The sequence below is a fragment of the Nerophis lumbriciformis genome, linkage group LG15 (assembly GCF_033978685.3).
Source record: "Nerophis lumbriciformis linkage group LG15, RoL_Nlum_v2.1, whole genome shotgun sequence".
In the NCBI taxonomy this organism is placed as follows: domain Eukaryota; kingdom Metazoa; phylum Chordata; class Actinopteri; order Syngnathiformes; family Syngnathidae; genus Nerophis; species Nerophis lumbriciformis.
The window spans coordinates 43,701,486-43,718,666 of record NC_084562.2 but is presented as its reverse complement, the minus strand read 5'-3'; positions in this window follow the sequence as shown (position 1 = coordinate 43,718,666).

The window sequence follows — 17,181 nt, the reverse complement described above, 5'->3', positions numbered from 1 at the left end:
TGTCATAGTAGTTTTTTACTCAATATGCCAGTAATGTTCTTAAAATCCTGAGATAATGCGAAAAAAGCAATAAAAATGTTTTTCAACATAATTCCTACACCAAACATGCAACATGTCTAATAATGCCTGAATACATGTATCTTTGTTAGTTTTACTAGAAAATGTATCTTTTGTAAGTTTTGCAACGACGCAAGTTAGGTTTTTTAATTCAATATAACTGTATAGCTGTCAAACTAAATGTAAAAGTTATACAAACATAACTCCAAAAATGAACATGCATTATGTCTAAAAATGCATAAAATATTGTATCTATGTGAGTTTTACCAGAATAAGGTAATTTTGTAAGGTTTACAAATACAAAAATTGGGTTTTTTCTCATAATGACAGTAGAACTGCTATATTCATTTTGACAGTTATTTAAACATAACTTCCTAACCACACATGCAAATAGGCTAATAAAGCCTAAAACAATGCATCCTTGTGAGTTTTATTCGCAACATATGCTATTTTAAGGCTTGCAAACACAAAAAGTAGTTTTTTACTCATTATGACAGTAATGTTCTTAAAATCCTGAGATAATGCGAAATAAGCAATAAAAAAGTTTTTCATCATAATTCCTGCACCAAACATGCAACATGTCTAATAATGCCTGGATACAAGTATCTTTGTTAGTTATACTAGAAAAATTATCTTTTGTAAGTTTTGCAAAGAGGCAAGTTAGTTTTTTTAATTCAATATGACAGTGTAACTGTCATACCAAATATGAAAGTTATATAATTGGGACGGCGAGGGGCAGTGGAAGAATGGCCGTGCGCGACCCGAGGGTCCCTCGTTCAATCCCCACCTAGTACCAACCTCGTCATGTCCGTTGTGTCCTGAGCAAGACACTTAACCTTTGCTCCTGATGGGTGCTGGTTAGCGCCTTGCATGGCAGCTCCCTCCATCAGTGTGTGAATGTGTGTGTGAATAGGTAAATGTGGAAGTAGTGTCAAAGCACTTTGAGTACCTTGAAGGCAGAAAAGCGCTATACAAGTACAACCCATTAATCATTATTTATTTATAAACATAACTCCAAAACTGAACATGCATTATGTCTAAAATTGCCTGTAATATTGTATCTATGTGAGTTTCACCAGAATCAGGTAATTTAGTAAGGTTTACAAATACAAAAATGGTTTTTTTCATAATGAGAGTATAACTGCTACATTCAATTTGACTGTTATTTAAACATAACTTCCTAATCACACATGCAAATAGGTTAATAAAGCCTAAAACAATGCATCCTTGTGAGTTTTACTCGAAACATATGCTATTTAAGGCTTGCAAACACACAAAGTAGTTTTTTACTCATGTTGACAGTAATGTTCTTCAAATCCTGAGATAATGCGAAATAAGCAATACAAATGTTTTTCAACATAATTCCTACACCAAACATGCAACATGTCTAATAATGCCTGAAGACATGTATCTTTGTTAGTTTTTCTAGAAAAATTATCTTTTATAAGTTTTGCAAAGAGGCAAATAAGATTTTTTAATTCAATATGACAGTATAACTGTCATACCAAATATGAAAGTTATATAAACATAACTCCAAAACTGAACATTAATTATGTCTAAAATTGCCTGTAATATTGTATATATGTGAGTTTCACCAGAATCAGGTAATTTGGTAAGGTTTACAAATACAAAAATTGTTTTTTTTCATGACAGTATAACTGCTACATTCAATGTGACTGTTATTTAAACATAACTTCCTAATCACACATGCAAATAGGTTAATAAAGCCTAAAACAATGCATCCTTGTGAGTTTTCCTCGAAACATTTGCTATTTCAAGGCTTGCAAACACAAAAAGTTGTTTTTTACTCATCATGACAGTAATGTTCTTAAAATCTTGAGATAATGCGAAATAAGCAATAAAAATGTTTTTCAACATAATTCCTACACCAAACATGCATCATATCTAATAATGCCTGAAGACATGTATCTTTAAGAGTTTTACTAGAAAAATTATCTTTTGTAAGTTTTGCAAAGAAGCAAATAAGTTTTTTTAATTCAATATGAAAGTATAACTGTCATACCAAATATGAAAGTTATAAAAACATAACTCCAAAACTAAACATGCATTGTGTCTAAAAATGCCTAAAATATTGTATCTATGTGAGTTTTACAAGAATCAGTTAATTTGGTAAGGTGTACAATTACATAAACTAGGGGTTTACTCATAATGACAGATAACTGCTACATTCAATTTGACAGTTATTTAAACATAACTTCTAACCACACATGCAAAATAGGCTAATAAAGCCTAAAACAATGCATCCATGTGAGTTTTACTCGAAACATATGCTATTTTAAGGCTTGCAAACACAAAAAGTAGTTTTTTACTCATTATGACAGTAATATTCTTAAAATCTTGAGATAATGCGAAATGAGCAATAAAAATGTTTTTCAACATAATTCCTACACCAAACATGCAACATGTCTAATAATGCCTGCAGACATGTATCTTTGTTAGTTTTACTAGAAAATGTATATTTTGTAAGTTTTGCAAAGAGGCAAGTTAGTTTTTTTAATTCAATATGAAAGTACAACTGTCATACAAAATATGAAAGTTATATAATCATAACTCCAAAACTAAACATGCATTATGTCTAAAAATGCCTAAAATATTGTATCTATGTGAGTTTTACAAGAATCAGTTAATTTGGTAAGGTGTACAATTACATAAATTAGGGGTTTACTCATAATGACAGATAACTGCTACATTCAATTTGACAGTTATTTAAACATAACTTCCTAACCACACATGCAAAATAGGCTAAAAAAAAGCCTAAAACAATGCATCCATGTGAGTTTTACTCGAAACATATGCTATTTTAAGGCTTGCAAACACAAAAAGTAGTTTTTTACTCATTATGACAGTAATGTTCTTAAAATCCTGAGATAATGCGAAATAAGCAATAAAAAAGTTTTTCATCATAATTCCTGCACCAAACATGCAACATGTCTAATAATGCCTGGATACAAGTATCTTTGTTGGTTATACTAGAAAAAATATATTTTGTAAGTTTTACAAAGACTCACGTTAGTTTTTTTTAATACAATATGACAGTATAACTGTCATACCAAATATGAGTTATATAAACATAACTCCAAAACTGAACATGCATTATGTCTAAAAATGCCTGTAATATTGTATCTATGTGAGTTTTACCAGAATCAGGTAATTTTGTAAGGTTTACAAATACAAATTTTTTATTTTTTTTTATAATGACAGTTAACTGCTACATTCAATTTGACTGTTATTTAAGCTTAACTCCCTAACCACACATGCAATAAGGTTAAAAAAAGCCTAAAACAATGCATCCTTGTGAGTTTTACTCGAAACATTTGTTATTTTAAGGCTTGCAAACACAAAAAGTACTTTTTTTTTTTCATTATGACAGTAATGTTCTTAAAATCCTGATATAATGCGAAATAAGCAATAAAAACATTTTTCAACATAATTCCTACATAAACATGCAACATGTCTAATAATGCCTGCAGACATGTATCTTTGTAAGTTTTACTAGAAAAATTATCTTTTGTAAGTTTTGCAAGGAGGCAATTTAGTTTTTTTAATTCAATATGACATTATAACTGTCATACCAAATATGAAAGTTATATAAACATAAATCCAAAACTGAACATGCATTATATCTAAAAATGCCTAAAATATTGTATCTATGTGAGTTTTACAAGAATCAGTTAATTTGGTAAGGTGTACAATTACATAAATTTGGGGTTTACTCATAATGACAGATAACTGCTACTTTCAATTTGACAGTTATTTAAACATAACTTCCTAACCACACATGCAAAATAGGCTAATAAAGCCTAAAACAATGCATCCTTGTGAGTTTTACTCGAAACATATGCTATTTTAAGGCTTGCAAACACTAAAAGTAGTTTTTTACTCATTATGACAGTAATAAATGGCTAATTATGCCTGGAGAAATGTATCTTTGTGAGTTTTACTGGGAAAACATTTTTTTGTAAGGTTTATAAAGACACAAGTTATTTTTTTTTTTACTCAATATGATAGTATAACTGTCATACTATATATAAAAGTTGTATAAACATAACTCCAAAACCAAACATGCATTATGTCTAAAAAATGCCTGCAATATTGTATCTATGTGATTTTTACCAGAATCAGGTATTTTTGGTAAGGTTTACAAATACAAAAATTAGGTTTTACTCACTATGACAGTATACTGTCACATTCAATCTGACAGTTATTTAAACATACTGTAACTCCTAAACCACAATTACAAAATGGCTAATAATGCCAGGAAAAATGTATCTTTGGGAGTTTTCCTGGAAAACATTTTTTTTTATAAGGTTTGTAAAGAAACAAGTTAATTTTTTCACTTAATATGACAGTATAACTGTCATACTAAATATGAAAGTTAAATAAACATTACTCCAAAACCAAACTTGCAATACGTCTAAAAATGACTGTAATATTAAATCTATGTGAGTTTTACCAGAATCAGGTATTTTGGTAAGGTTTACAAATACAAAAATTGGGTTTTACTCAAAATGACAGTATAACTGCCATATTCAAAATAACAGTTATTTAAACATAACTCCTAAACCAAACATGCTAAATGGCTAATAATGCCTGGAGAAATGTATCTTTGTGAGTTTTACTAGAAACAAATATTTTGTAAGGTTTGTAATGAAAATTTTTTTTTTTTTTTTTACTCAATATGATGGTATAACTGTCAAACTAAATATAAAAAAAAAAGTCTCCTCTCTGAGCTGCCACGGTAGAGGAGTTTGCGGTCCCAATGATATCTAGGAGCTATGTTGTCCGGGGGCTTTATGCCCCCTGGTAGGGTCTCCCAAGACAAACTGGTCCTAGGTGAGGGATCAGACAAAGAGCAGCTGGAAGACCTCATTGAATAATAAAAAACAAGGACCCAGATTTCCCTCCCCCGGACGCGGGTCACCGGGGCCCCCCTCTGGAGCCAGGCCCGGAGGTGGGGCACGATGGCGAGCGCCTGACATGGGGCCCGGCCGGGCACAGCCCGAAGAGGCAACGTGCGTCCCCCCTCCAATGGGCTCACCATCCATAGCAGGGGTCATAGAGGTCGGGTGCGATGTGAGCTGGGCGGCAGCCGAAGGCAGGGCACTTGGCGGTCCGATCCTCGGCTACAGAAGCTAGCTCTTTGGACGTGGAACGTCACCTCGCTGGGGGGGAAGGAGCCTGAGCTAGTGCGCGAAGTGGAGATGTTCCGGTTAGATATAGTCGGACTCACTTCGACGCACAGCAAGGGCTCTGGAACCAGTTCTCTCGAGAGGGGCTGGACTCTCTTCCACTCTGGCGTTGCCGGCAGTGAGAGGCGACGGGCTGGGGTGGCAATTCTTGTTTCCCCCCCGGCTCAGAGCCTGTACGTTGGAGTTCAACCCGGTGGACGAGAGGGTAGCTTCCCTCCGCCTTCGGGTGGGGGAACGGGTCCTGACTGTGGTTTGCGCTTACGCGCCAAACCACAGCTCAGAGTACCCACCCTTTTTGGAATCACTCGAGGGAGTACTTGAGAGTGCTCCCCCGGGTGATTCCCTCGTGCTACTGGGGGACTTCAATGCTCATGTTGGCAACGACAGTGAAACCTGGAGAGGCGTGATTGGGAAGAATGGCTGCCCGGATCTGAACCCGAGCGGTGTTTTGTTATTGGACTTTTGTGCCCGTCACAGATTGTCCATAACGAACACCATGTTCAAACATAAGGGTGTCCATATGTGCACTTGGCACCAGGACACCCTAGGCCGCAGTTCCATGATCGACTTTGTAGTTGTGTCATCGGATTTGCGGCCTCATGTTTTGGACACTCGGGTGAAGAGAGGGGCTGAGCTTTCTACCGATCACCACCTGGTGGTGAGTTGGCTGCGATGGTGGGGGAGGATGCCGGACAGACCTGGCAGGCCCAAACGCATTGTGAGGGTTTGCTGGGAACGTCTGGCAGAGTCTCCTATCAGAGAGAGTTTCAATTCCCACCTCCGGAAGAACTTTGAACATGTCACGAGGGAGGTGCTGGACATTGAGTCCGAATGGACCATGTTCCGCGCCTCTATTGTCGAGGCGGCTGATTGGAGCTGTGGCCGCAAGGTAGTTGGTGCTTGTCGTGGCGGTAATCCTAGAACCCGTTGGTGGACACCGGCGGTGAGGGATGCCATCAAGCTGAAGAAGGAGTCCTATCGGGTTCTTTTGGCTCATAGGACTCCTGAGGCAGCGGACAGGTACCGACAGGCCAAGCGGTGTGCGGCTTCAGCGGTCGCAGAGGCAAAAACTCGGACATGGGAGGAGTTCGGGGAAGCCATGGAAAACGACTTCCGGACGGCTTCGAAGCAATTCTGGACCACCATCCGCCGCCTCAGGAAGGGGAAGCAGTGCACTATCAACACCGTGTATGGCGAGGATGGTGTTCTGCTGACCTCGACTGCGGATGTTGTGGATCGGTGGAGGGAATACTTCGAAGACCTCCTCAATCCCACCAACACGTCTTCTTATGAGGAAGCAGTGCCTGGGGAGTCTGTGGTGGGCTCTCCTATTTCTGGGGCTGAGGTTGCTGAGGTAGTTAAAAAGCTCCTCGGTGGCAAGGCCCCAGGGGTAGATGAGATCCGCCCGGAGTAAGTCGGACACGTTTCCAGTGAGGGTTGGACTCCGCCAAGGCTGCCCTTTGTCACCGATTCTGTTCATAACTTTTATGGACAGAATTTCTAGGCGCAGTCAAGGCGTTGAGGGGATCTGGTTTGGTGGCTGCAGGATTAGGTCTCTGCTTTTTGCAGATGATGTGGTCCTGTTGGCTTCATCTGGCCAGGATCTTCAGCTCTCACTGGATCGGTTCGCAGCCTAGTGTGAAGCGACTGGGATGAGATTCAGCACCTCCAAGTCCGAGTCCATGGTTCTCACTCGGAAAAGGGTGGAGTGCCATCTCCGGGTTGGGGAGGAGATCTTGCCCCAAGTGGAGGAGTTCAAGTACCTCGGAGTCTTGTTCACGAGTGAGGGAAGAGTGGATCGTGAGATCGACAGGCGGATCGGTGCGGCGTCTTCAGTAATGCGGACGCTGTATCGATCCGTTGTGGTGAAGAAGGAGCTGAGCCGGAAGGCAAAGCTCTCGATTTACCGGTCGATCTATGTTCCCATCCTCACCTATGGTCATGAGCTTTGGGTTATGACCGAAAGGACAAGATCACGGGTACAAGCGGCCGAAATGAGTTTCCTCCGCCGGGTGGCGGGGCTCTCCCTTAGAGATAGGGTGAGAAGCTCTGCCATCCGGGGGGAGCTCAAAGTAAAGCCGCTGCTCCTCCACATCGAGAGGAGCCAGATGAGGTGGTTCGGGCATCTGGTCAGGATGCCACCCGAACGCCTCCCTAGGGAGGTGTTTAGGGCACGTCCGACCGGTAGGAGGCCACGGGGAAGACCCAGGACACGTTGGGAAGACTATGTCTCCCGGCTGGCCTGGGAACGCCTCGGGGTCCCACAGGAAGAGCTGGACGAAGTGGCTGGGGAGAGGGAAGTCTGGGCTTCCCTGCTTAGACTGCTGCCCCCGCAACCCGACCTCGGCTAAGCGGAAGAAGATGGATGGATGGATGGATAAATATAAAAGTAATATAAACATCATTCCAAAACCAAACTCCTAAACCAAACTTGCAATCCGTCTTAAACTGCCTGTAATATTGAATCTATATGAGTTTTACCAGAATCAGGTATTTTGGTAAGGTTTACAAATACAAAAACTTGGGTTTTACTCATAATGACAGTATAACTGCATTATTTGATATGACAGTTATTTAAACATAACTCCTAAACAAAACATGATGAATAGCTAATAATGCCTGGAAAAATGTATATAAACATAACTCCAAAAGCAAACATGCATTATGTCTAAAAATGCCTGTAATATTGTATCTATGTGAGTTTTACCAGAATCAGGAATTTTGGTAAGGTTTATAAATACAAAAATTAGGTTTTACTCAAAATGACATAACTGCCACCCTCAATATGACGGTTATGTTAACATAACTCCTAAACCACAAATGCAAAATGGCTAATAATGCCTGAAGAAATGTATCTTTGTGAGTTTTACAGGAAAAAAAATATTTTGTAAGGTTTGATAAGACACAAAATAGTTTTTTTTATTCAATATGTTTGTATAACTGTCATGATAAATGTAAAAGTTATATAAACATAACTCCAATACCAAACATGCAATCCATCTAAAAATGCCTGTAATATTGAATCTATGTGAGTTTTACTAGAATCAGGTATTTTGTTAAGGTTTACAAATACAAAAATTAGGTTTTACTCACTATGACAGTATACTGTCACATTCAATCTGACTGTTATTTAAACACAAATTCTAAACCACGGATGCAAAATGGCATATAATAACTGGAGAAATGTATTTTTGTGAATTTAAATGGAAAAAAAAATTTGTAAGTTAGTTTTTTTTACTCAATATGATGGAAACATGCTTTATGTCTAAAAAAATCCTGTAATATTTTATCCATGTGAGTTTCATCAGATTAAGTTATTTTGGTAATTTTACAAATACAAAAAATAGGTTATACTCATAATGACAGTATATCTGCCACACGCAATATGACAGTTATTTAAACATAACTCTAAACCAAACATGGTTAATGGCTAATAATGCCTGGAGAAATGTATCTTTGTGAGTTTTACTGGAAAAAAATTTTTTTTAAGGTTTATAAAGACACAAGTTAGTTTTTTTTTACTCAATATGACAGTATAACTGTAATTCTAAATGTAAAACATATATAAACATAACTCCAAAACCAAACATGCATTATGTTTAAAAATGCCTGTAATTTTGTATCCATGCGAGTTTTACTAAAATCAATTGTTGTAGTAAGGTTTGCAATTACAAAATATTGGTTTTACTCACCATGATAGTATACTGTCACATTCAATTTGACAGTTATTTAAACATAACTACCAAACCACACATGCAAAATGGCTATAATGCCTGGAGAAATGTATCTTTGTGAGATTACTGGAAAAACATATTTTGTAAGGTTTGTAAAGAACCAATTTAGTTTTTTTTACTTAATATGATGAGGTGGCAACTTTTCCAGGGTGTACCCCGCCTTTCGCCCGATTGTAGCTGAGATAGGCTCCAGCGCCCCCCGCGACCCCGAAGGGAATAAGCGGTAGCAAATGGATGGATGGATGGACAGTATAACTGTCATACTAAATGTAAAAGTAGTATAAACATAACTCCAAAACTAAACATGCATTATGTCTAAAAATGCCTGTAATATTGTATCCATGTGAGTTTTACTAGAATCAGTTGTTTTTGTAAGTTTTGCAAATACAAAATATTAGTTTTACTCACTATGACAGTATACTGTCACATTCAAACTGACAGCTATTTAAACATAACTCCTAAACCACACATGCAAAATTACTAATAATGCCTGGAAAAATGTATCTCTGTGAATTTTACTGGAAAAAAATATTTTGTAAGGTTTGTAAAATTACAAGTTTGTTATTTTTTACTCAATTTGACAGTATAACTGTCATATTAAATATGAATGTTATATACACATAACTCCAAAACCAAACTTGCAATCCGTGTAAAAATGCCTGTAATATTGAATCTATGTGAATTTTACCAAAACCAGGTATTTTGGTAAGGATTACAAATACAAAAATTAGGTTTTACTCATAATGACAGTATATCTGCCACACACAATATGACAGTTTTTAAACATAACTCCTAAAAAAAAAATGCAAAATGACTAATAATGCCTGGAAATATGTATCTTTGTGAATTTTAATGGAAAAAAAATATTTTGTAAGGTTTGTAAAGACACAAATTAGGTTTTTTTACACAATATGATGGTATAACTGTCATACTAAATATGAAAGTTATATAAACATAACTCCAAAACCAAACATGTTTTATGTCTAAAAATTCCTGTAATATTGTATCTATAAATGGGTTAAATGGGTTGTACTTGTATAGCGCTTTTCTACCTTCAAGGTACTCAAAGCGCTTTGACACTACTTCCACATTTACCCATTCACACACACATTCACACACTGATGGAGGGAGCTGCCATGCAAGGCGCTACCAGCACCCATCAGGAGCAAGGGTGAAGTGTCTTGCTCAGGACACAACGGACATGACGAGGTTGGTACTAGTTGGGGATTGAACCAGAGACCCTCGGGTCGCGCACGGCCACTCTACCACTGCGCCACGCCGTCCCATATCTATGTGAGTTTTACAGAATCAACTTCTTTGGTAAGGTTTACAAATACAAAAATTTGGTTTTACTCACTAAGACAGTATACTGTCACATTCAATCTGCCTGTTATTTAAACATAAATTCTAAACCACAGATGCAAAATGGCTAAAAATGCCTGGAGAAATGTATTTTTGTGAGTTTAACCGGAAAAAAATAAAAAAATTGTAAGGTTTGTAAAGACACAAGTTTGTTGTTTTTTTGACTCAAAAAGACAGTATAACTGTCATACTAAATGGAAAAGTTATATAAACATAACTCCAAAACCAAACATGCATTTTGTCTAAAAATGCCTGAACTGATGTATCCGTGTGAGTTTTACTAGAAGCAGTTGTTTTTGTAAGTTTTGCAAATACAAAATATTGGTTTTACTCACTATGACAGTATACTGTCACATTCAATCTGACAGTTATTTAAACATAACTCCTAAACCACACATTCAAAATGACTAATAATGCCTGGAGAAATGTATATCTGTGAATTTTTCTGGAAAAAAATATTTTGTAAGGTTTGTTATAACACAAGTTTTTTTGTTTTTTTTACTCAATATGACAGCAGTATACTGTCATAGTGAGTAAAACCAAAATTTTGTATTTGCAAACCTTACAAAAACAACTGATTCTAGTAAAACTCACATGGATACAAAATTACAGGCATTTTTAGATATAATGCATGTTTGGTTTTGGAGTTATGTTTATATAACTTTTACATTTAGTGTGGGAGTTATACTGTCATTATGAGTAAAACCTTATTTTTGTATTTGTAAACCTCACCAAGATACCTGATTGTAGTAAAGCTCACATAGATACAATATTACAGGCAATTTTGGACATAATGCATGTTTGGTTTTGGAGTTATGTTTAAGTAACTTTCATATTTAGTATGACAGTTATACTGTCATATTGAGTAAAAAAAACTAACTTGTGTTTTTACAAACCTTACAAAATATATATATTTTTTTTTCAGTAAAACTCACAAAGATACATTTCTCCAGGCATTATTAGTCATTTTGTATGTTTGGTTTAGGAGTTATGTTTAAATAACTGTCAGATTGAATGTGACAACATACTGTCATAGTGAGTAAAACCAATATTTTTGTATTTGCAAACCTTAAAAAAACAACTGATTCTAGTAAAACTCACATGGATACAATGTTACAGGAATTTTTAGACATAATGCATGTTTGGTTTTGGAGTTTTGTTTATATACATTTTACTTTTAGTATGACAGTTATACTGTCATATGGAGTAAAAAAAACTAACTTGTGTCTTTACAAACCTTACAAAATATAATTATTTTTTTTCAGTAAAACTCACAAAGATGCATTTCTCCAATCATTATTAGCCATTTAGCATTTTTGTTTTAGGAGTTATGTTTAAATAACTGTCAATTTGAATGTGGCAGTTATACTGTCATTATGAGTAAAACCTAATTTTTGTATTTGTAAACCTTACCAAAATACCTGATTCTGGTAAAACTCACATAGATTCAATATTACAGGCATTTTTAGATGGATTGCATGTTTGGTTTTGAAGTTATGTTTATATAACTTTCAAATTTAGTAAGACAGTTATACCATCATATTGAGTAAAAAAAAACTAACTTTTGTCCAAACAAACCTTACAAAATATTTTTTTTTCCAGTAAAACTCACAAAAATACATTTCTCCAGGCATTTGTGGCCATTTTGCATCTGTGGTTTAGAATTTATGTTTAAATAACAGTCAGATTGAATGTGACAGTATGAATGTGACAGTATACTGTCATAGTGAGTGAAACCAAAATGTTGTATTTGCAAACCTTACAAAAACAAATGATTCTACTAAAACTCACTTGGATACAATATTATAGGCATTTTAAGACACAATGCATGTTTGGTTTAGGAATTATGTTGAAAAACTCTTTTATTGCTTTTTTCGCATTATATCAGGATTTTAAAAACATCACTATTGAGCAAAAAAACTACTTTTTGTAATCGCAAGCCTTAAAAAAGCACATGTTTCGAGTAAAACTCACAAGGATGCATTGTTTTAGGCTTTATTAGCCTTTTTGCATGTGTGGTTAGGAAGTTATGTTTAAATAAATGTCAAATTGATTAGAGAAGTTATACTGTCATTATGAGTAAAACCTAATTTTTGTATTTGTAAACCTTACCAAATTACCTGATTCTGGTAAAACTCACATAGATAAAGAATTTTAGGCATTTTTAAACATAATGCATGTTTAGTTTTGGAATTATGTAACTTTCATATTTAGTATGAAAGTTATACAGTCATATTGAATTAAAAAAACTAACTTGCAACTTTGCAAACCTTACAAAATATATTTTTCCTATTAAAACTAACAAAGACACATGTCAATCAATCAATCAATCAATCTTTATTTATATAGCCCTAAATCACAAGTGTCTCAAAGGGCTGCACAAGCCACAACGACATCCTCGGTACAAAGCCCACATAAGGGCAAGGGAAAACTCACCCCAGTGGGACGTCGATGTGAATGACTATGAGAAACCTTGGAGAGGACCGCATATGTGGGTAACCCCCCCCCCCCTCTAGGGGAGACCGAAAGCAATGGATGTTGAGTGGGTCTGACATAATATTGTGAGAGTCCAGTCCATAGTGGATCCAACATAATAGTAAGAGTCCAGTCCATAGTGGGGCCAGCAGGACACCATCCCGAGCGGAGACAGGTCAGCAGCGCAGAGATGTTCTCAGCCGATGCTCAGGCGAGCGGTCCACCCCGGGTTCCGACTCTGGACACACCAGCACTTCATCCATGGCCACCGGACCTGTGCCCCCCCCCCCCCCTCAAGGAAAAGGGGAGCAGAGGAGAAAAGAAAAGAAACGTCAGATCAACTGGTCTAACAGGGGGGCTATTTAAAGGCTAGAGTATACAAATGAGTTTTAAGATGGGACTTAAATGCTTCTACTGAGGTAGCATCTCTAATTGTTACCGGGAGGGCATTCCATAGTACTGGAGCCCGAATAGAAAACGCTCTATAGCCCACAGACTTTTTTTGGGCTCTGGGAATCACTAATAAGCCGGAGTTCTTTGAACGCAAATTTCTTGCCGGGACATATGGTACAATGCAATCGACAAGATAGGACGGAGCTAGACCGTGTAGTATTTTATACGTAAGTAGTAAAACCTTAAAGTCACATCTTAAGTGCACAGGAAGCCAGTGCAGGTGAGCCAGTATAGGCGTAATATGATCAAACTTTCTTGTTCTTGTCAAAAGTCTAGCAGCCGCATTTTGTACCAATTGTAATCTTTTAATGCTAGACATAGGGAGACCCGAAAATAATACGTTACAGTAGTCCAGACGAGACGTAACGAACGCATGAATAATGATCTCAGCGTCGCTAGTGGATAAAATACAACGAATTTTAGCGATATTGCGGAGATGAAAGAAGGCCGTTTTAGTAACACTCTTAATGTGTGACTCAAAGGAGAGAGTTGGGTCGAAAATAATACCCAGATTCTTTACTGATTCGCCTTGTGTAATTGTTTGGTTGTCAAATGTTAAAGTGGTATTATTAAATAAATGTCGGTGTTTAGCAGGACCGATAATCAGCATTTCCGTTTTCTTGGCGTTGAGTTGCAAGAAGTTAGCTAGAAGTTAGAAGTTGTTTAATTTCATTAAGACACGCCTCCAGCTGACTACAATCCAGCGTGTTGGTCAGCTTTAGGGGCATGTAGAGTTGGGTGTCATCACCATAACAATGAAAGCTAACACCGTATTTGCGTATGATGTCGCCTAGCGGCAGCATGTAAATACTAAAGAGTGCAGGGCCAAGAACCGAACCCTGAGGAACTCCTCACGTTACCTTAACATAGTCCGAGGTCACATTATTATGGGAGACGCATTGCATCCTGTCAGTAAGATAAGAGTTAAACCACGACAAAACTAAGTCTGACATACCAATACGTGTTTTGATACGCTCTAATAAAATATTATGATCGACGGTATCGAAAGCAGCGCTAAGATCAAGAAGCAGCAACATAGATGACGCATCAGAATCCATCGTTAGCAGTAGATCATTAGTCATTTTTGCGAGGGCTGTCTCCGTAGAGTGATTTGCCCTGAAACCGGATTGAAAAGGTTCACAGAGATTGTTAGACACTAAGTGTTCATTTAGCTGCTTTGCGACAATTTTTTCGGGGATTTTCGAAACTACTGCTAGTTTCGAAAATGGTAAACTACCGGTCGGTAGTTTACCATGAGGTCAGGATCAAGGTTAGGTCTTTTGAGCAGAGGATGAATAACCGCTTTCTTGAATGCTAGGGGAACAGTGCCAGAGGAAAGTGATAAGTTTATAATATTTAGCACTGATGGACCTAATAATACAAAAAGCTCCTTGATAAGTTTCCCAGGAAGTGGGTCAAGTAAACATGTTGTTTGTTTTATCCCACTTACACGCTGTAATAGTTCCTCTAATGTTATTTCATCAAAAAGAGAGAGACTATTTTGTATTGCAGTATCCGTCGTAGATACAGTTGTATCTGTGTTCATAGAACCCAGTTGTAGCTGGGATGCGTTGTCTTTAATCTCCTTTCTAATGAGTTCAATTTTCTTATTAAAGAAATTCATAAAGTCATCTGCCGAGTGGGTGGAGCTATTGGGAGGAGTCCCTTGTTGGGTTAGCGATGCTACTGTACTAAACACAAATTTAGGGTCGTTTTTGTTGAGGCGGATGAGATTTGAGTAATATTTAGCTTTAGCTAAGGTAAGCATGCGTTTATACAATATTAAACTATCACTCCATGCTTGATGGAAAACCTCAAGCTTGGTCGCGCGCCATTTGCGTTCCAACTTTCTACATGATAATTTATGAGCTCTGGTTTCTTCTGTAAACCATGGGGTGCGCCTTACAGGCTTACAGGCTTTATTAGAAATGTTGCATGTTTGGTTTAGGAATTATGTTGAAAAACATTTGTATTGCTTTTTCCGCATAATTAGAGGATTTTACGAACATTGCTGTCATATTGAGTAAACAACTACTTTTTGTAATTGCAAGCCTTAAAAAAGCATATGTTCGAGTAAAACTCACAAGGATGCATTGTTTTAGGCATTATTAGCATTTTTGCATGTGTGGTTAGGAAGCTATGTTTAAATAACTGTCATTTTGAATGTGGCAGTTATCCGTCATTATGAGTAAAACCTAATTTTTGTATTTCTAAACCTTACCAAAATACCTGATTCTAATAAAACTCACATAAATTCAATATTACAGGCATTTTTAGACGGATTGCATGTTTGGTTTTGGAGTTATGTTTATATAACTTTAATATTTAGTATAACATTTATATTGTCATATTAAGTAAAAAAGAACTAACTTGTGTCTTTACAAACCTTACAAAATATATATTTTTTCCCAGTAAAACTCACAAAGATACATTTCTCCAGGCATTATTAACCATTTTGCATGTGTGGTTTAGGAGTTATGTTAACATAACTGCCATATTGAGGGTGGCAGTTATACTGTCATTATGAGTAAAACCTAATTTTTGTATTTATAAACCTTACCAAAATTCCTGATTCTGGTAAAACTTGCATAGATACAATATTACAGGCATTTTTAGACATAATGCATGTTTGGTTTTGGAGTTATGTTTATATACATTTTTCCAGGCATTATTAGCTATTTATCATGTTTGGTTTAGGAGTTATGTTTAAATAACTGTCATATCAAATAATGCAGTTATACTGTCATTATGAGTCAAACCCAAGTTTTGTATTTGTAAACCTTACCAAAATACCTGATTCTGGTAAAACTCATATAGATTTAATATTACAGGCAGTTTAAGACGGATTGCAAGTTTGGTTTAGGAGTTTGGTTTTGGAATGATGTTTATATTACTTTTATATTTAGTTTGACAGTTATACCATCATATTGAGTAAAAAAAAAAAAAAGCTTTTGTCTTTACAAACCTTACAAAATATTGTTTTCTAGTAAAACTCACAAATATACATTTCTCCAGGCATTATTAGCTATATAGCATGTTTGGTTTAGGCGTTATGTTTAAATAACTGTTATTTTGAATATGGCAGTTGTACTGTCATTATGAGTAAAACCCAATTTTTGTATTTGTAAACCTTACCAAAATACCTGATTCTGGTAAAACTCACATAGATTCAATATTACAGGCATTTTTAGATGTATTACAAGTTTGGTTTGGAGTTATGTTTATTTAACTTTCATATTTAGAATGACAGTTTTACTGTCATATTAAGTAAAAAAAAACACTAACTTGTGTCTTTACAAACCTCATGAATGTTTTATTTTTTTTCCAGGAAAACTCACAAAGATACATTTCTCCAGGCATTATTAGCCGTTTTGTATTTGTGGTTTAGGAGTTACAGTATGTTTAAATAACTGTCAGATTGAATGTGACAGTATACTGTCATAGTGAGTAAAACATAATTTTTGTATTTGTAAACCTTACCAAAAATACCGGATTCTGGTAAAAATCACAGAGATACAATATTGCAGGCATTTTTAGATATAATGCATGTTTGGTTTTGGAGTTATGTTTATACAACTTTCATATTTAGTATGACAGTTATACCATCATATTGAGTAAAAAAAAAATAACTTGTGTCTTTATAAACCTTACATTTTTTTTTTCCCCAGTAAAACTCACAAAGATACATTTCTCCAGGCATACTAATGCCTAGAGAAATGAATATTTGTGAATTTTACTGGAAAACAATATTTTGTAAGGTTTGTAAAGATACAAATTAGTTTTTTTTTTACTCAATTTATAATGGTATAACTGTCATACTAAATATGAAAGTTATATAAACATAACTCCAAAACCAAACATGCTTTATGTCTAATAATTCCTGTAATATT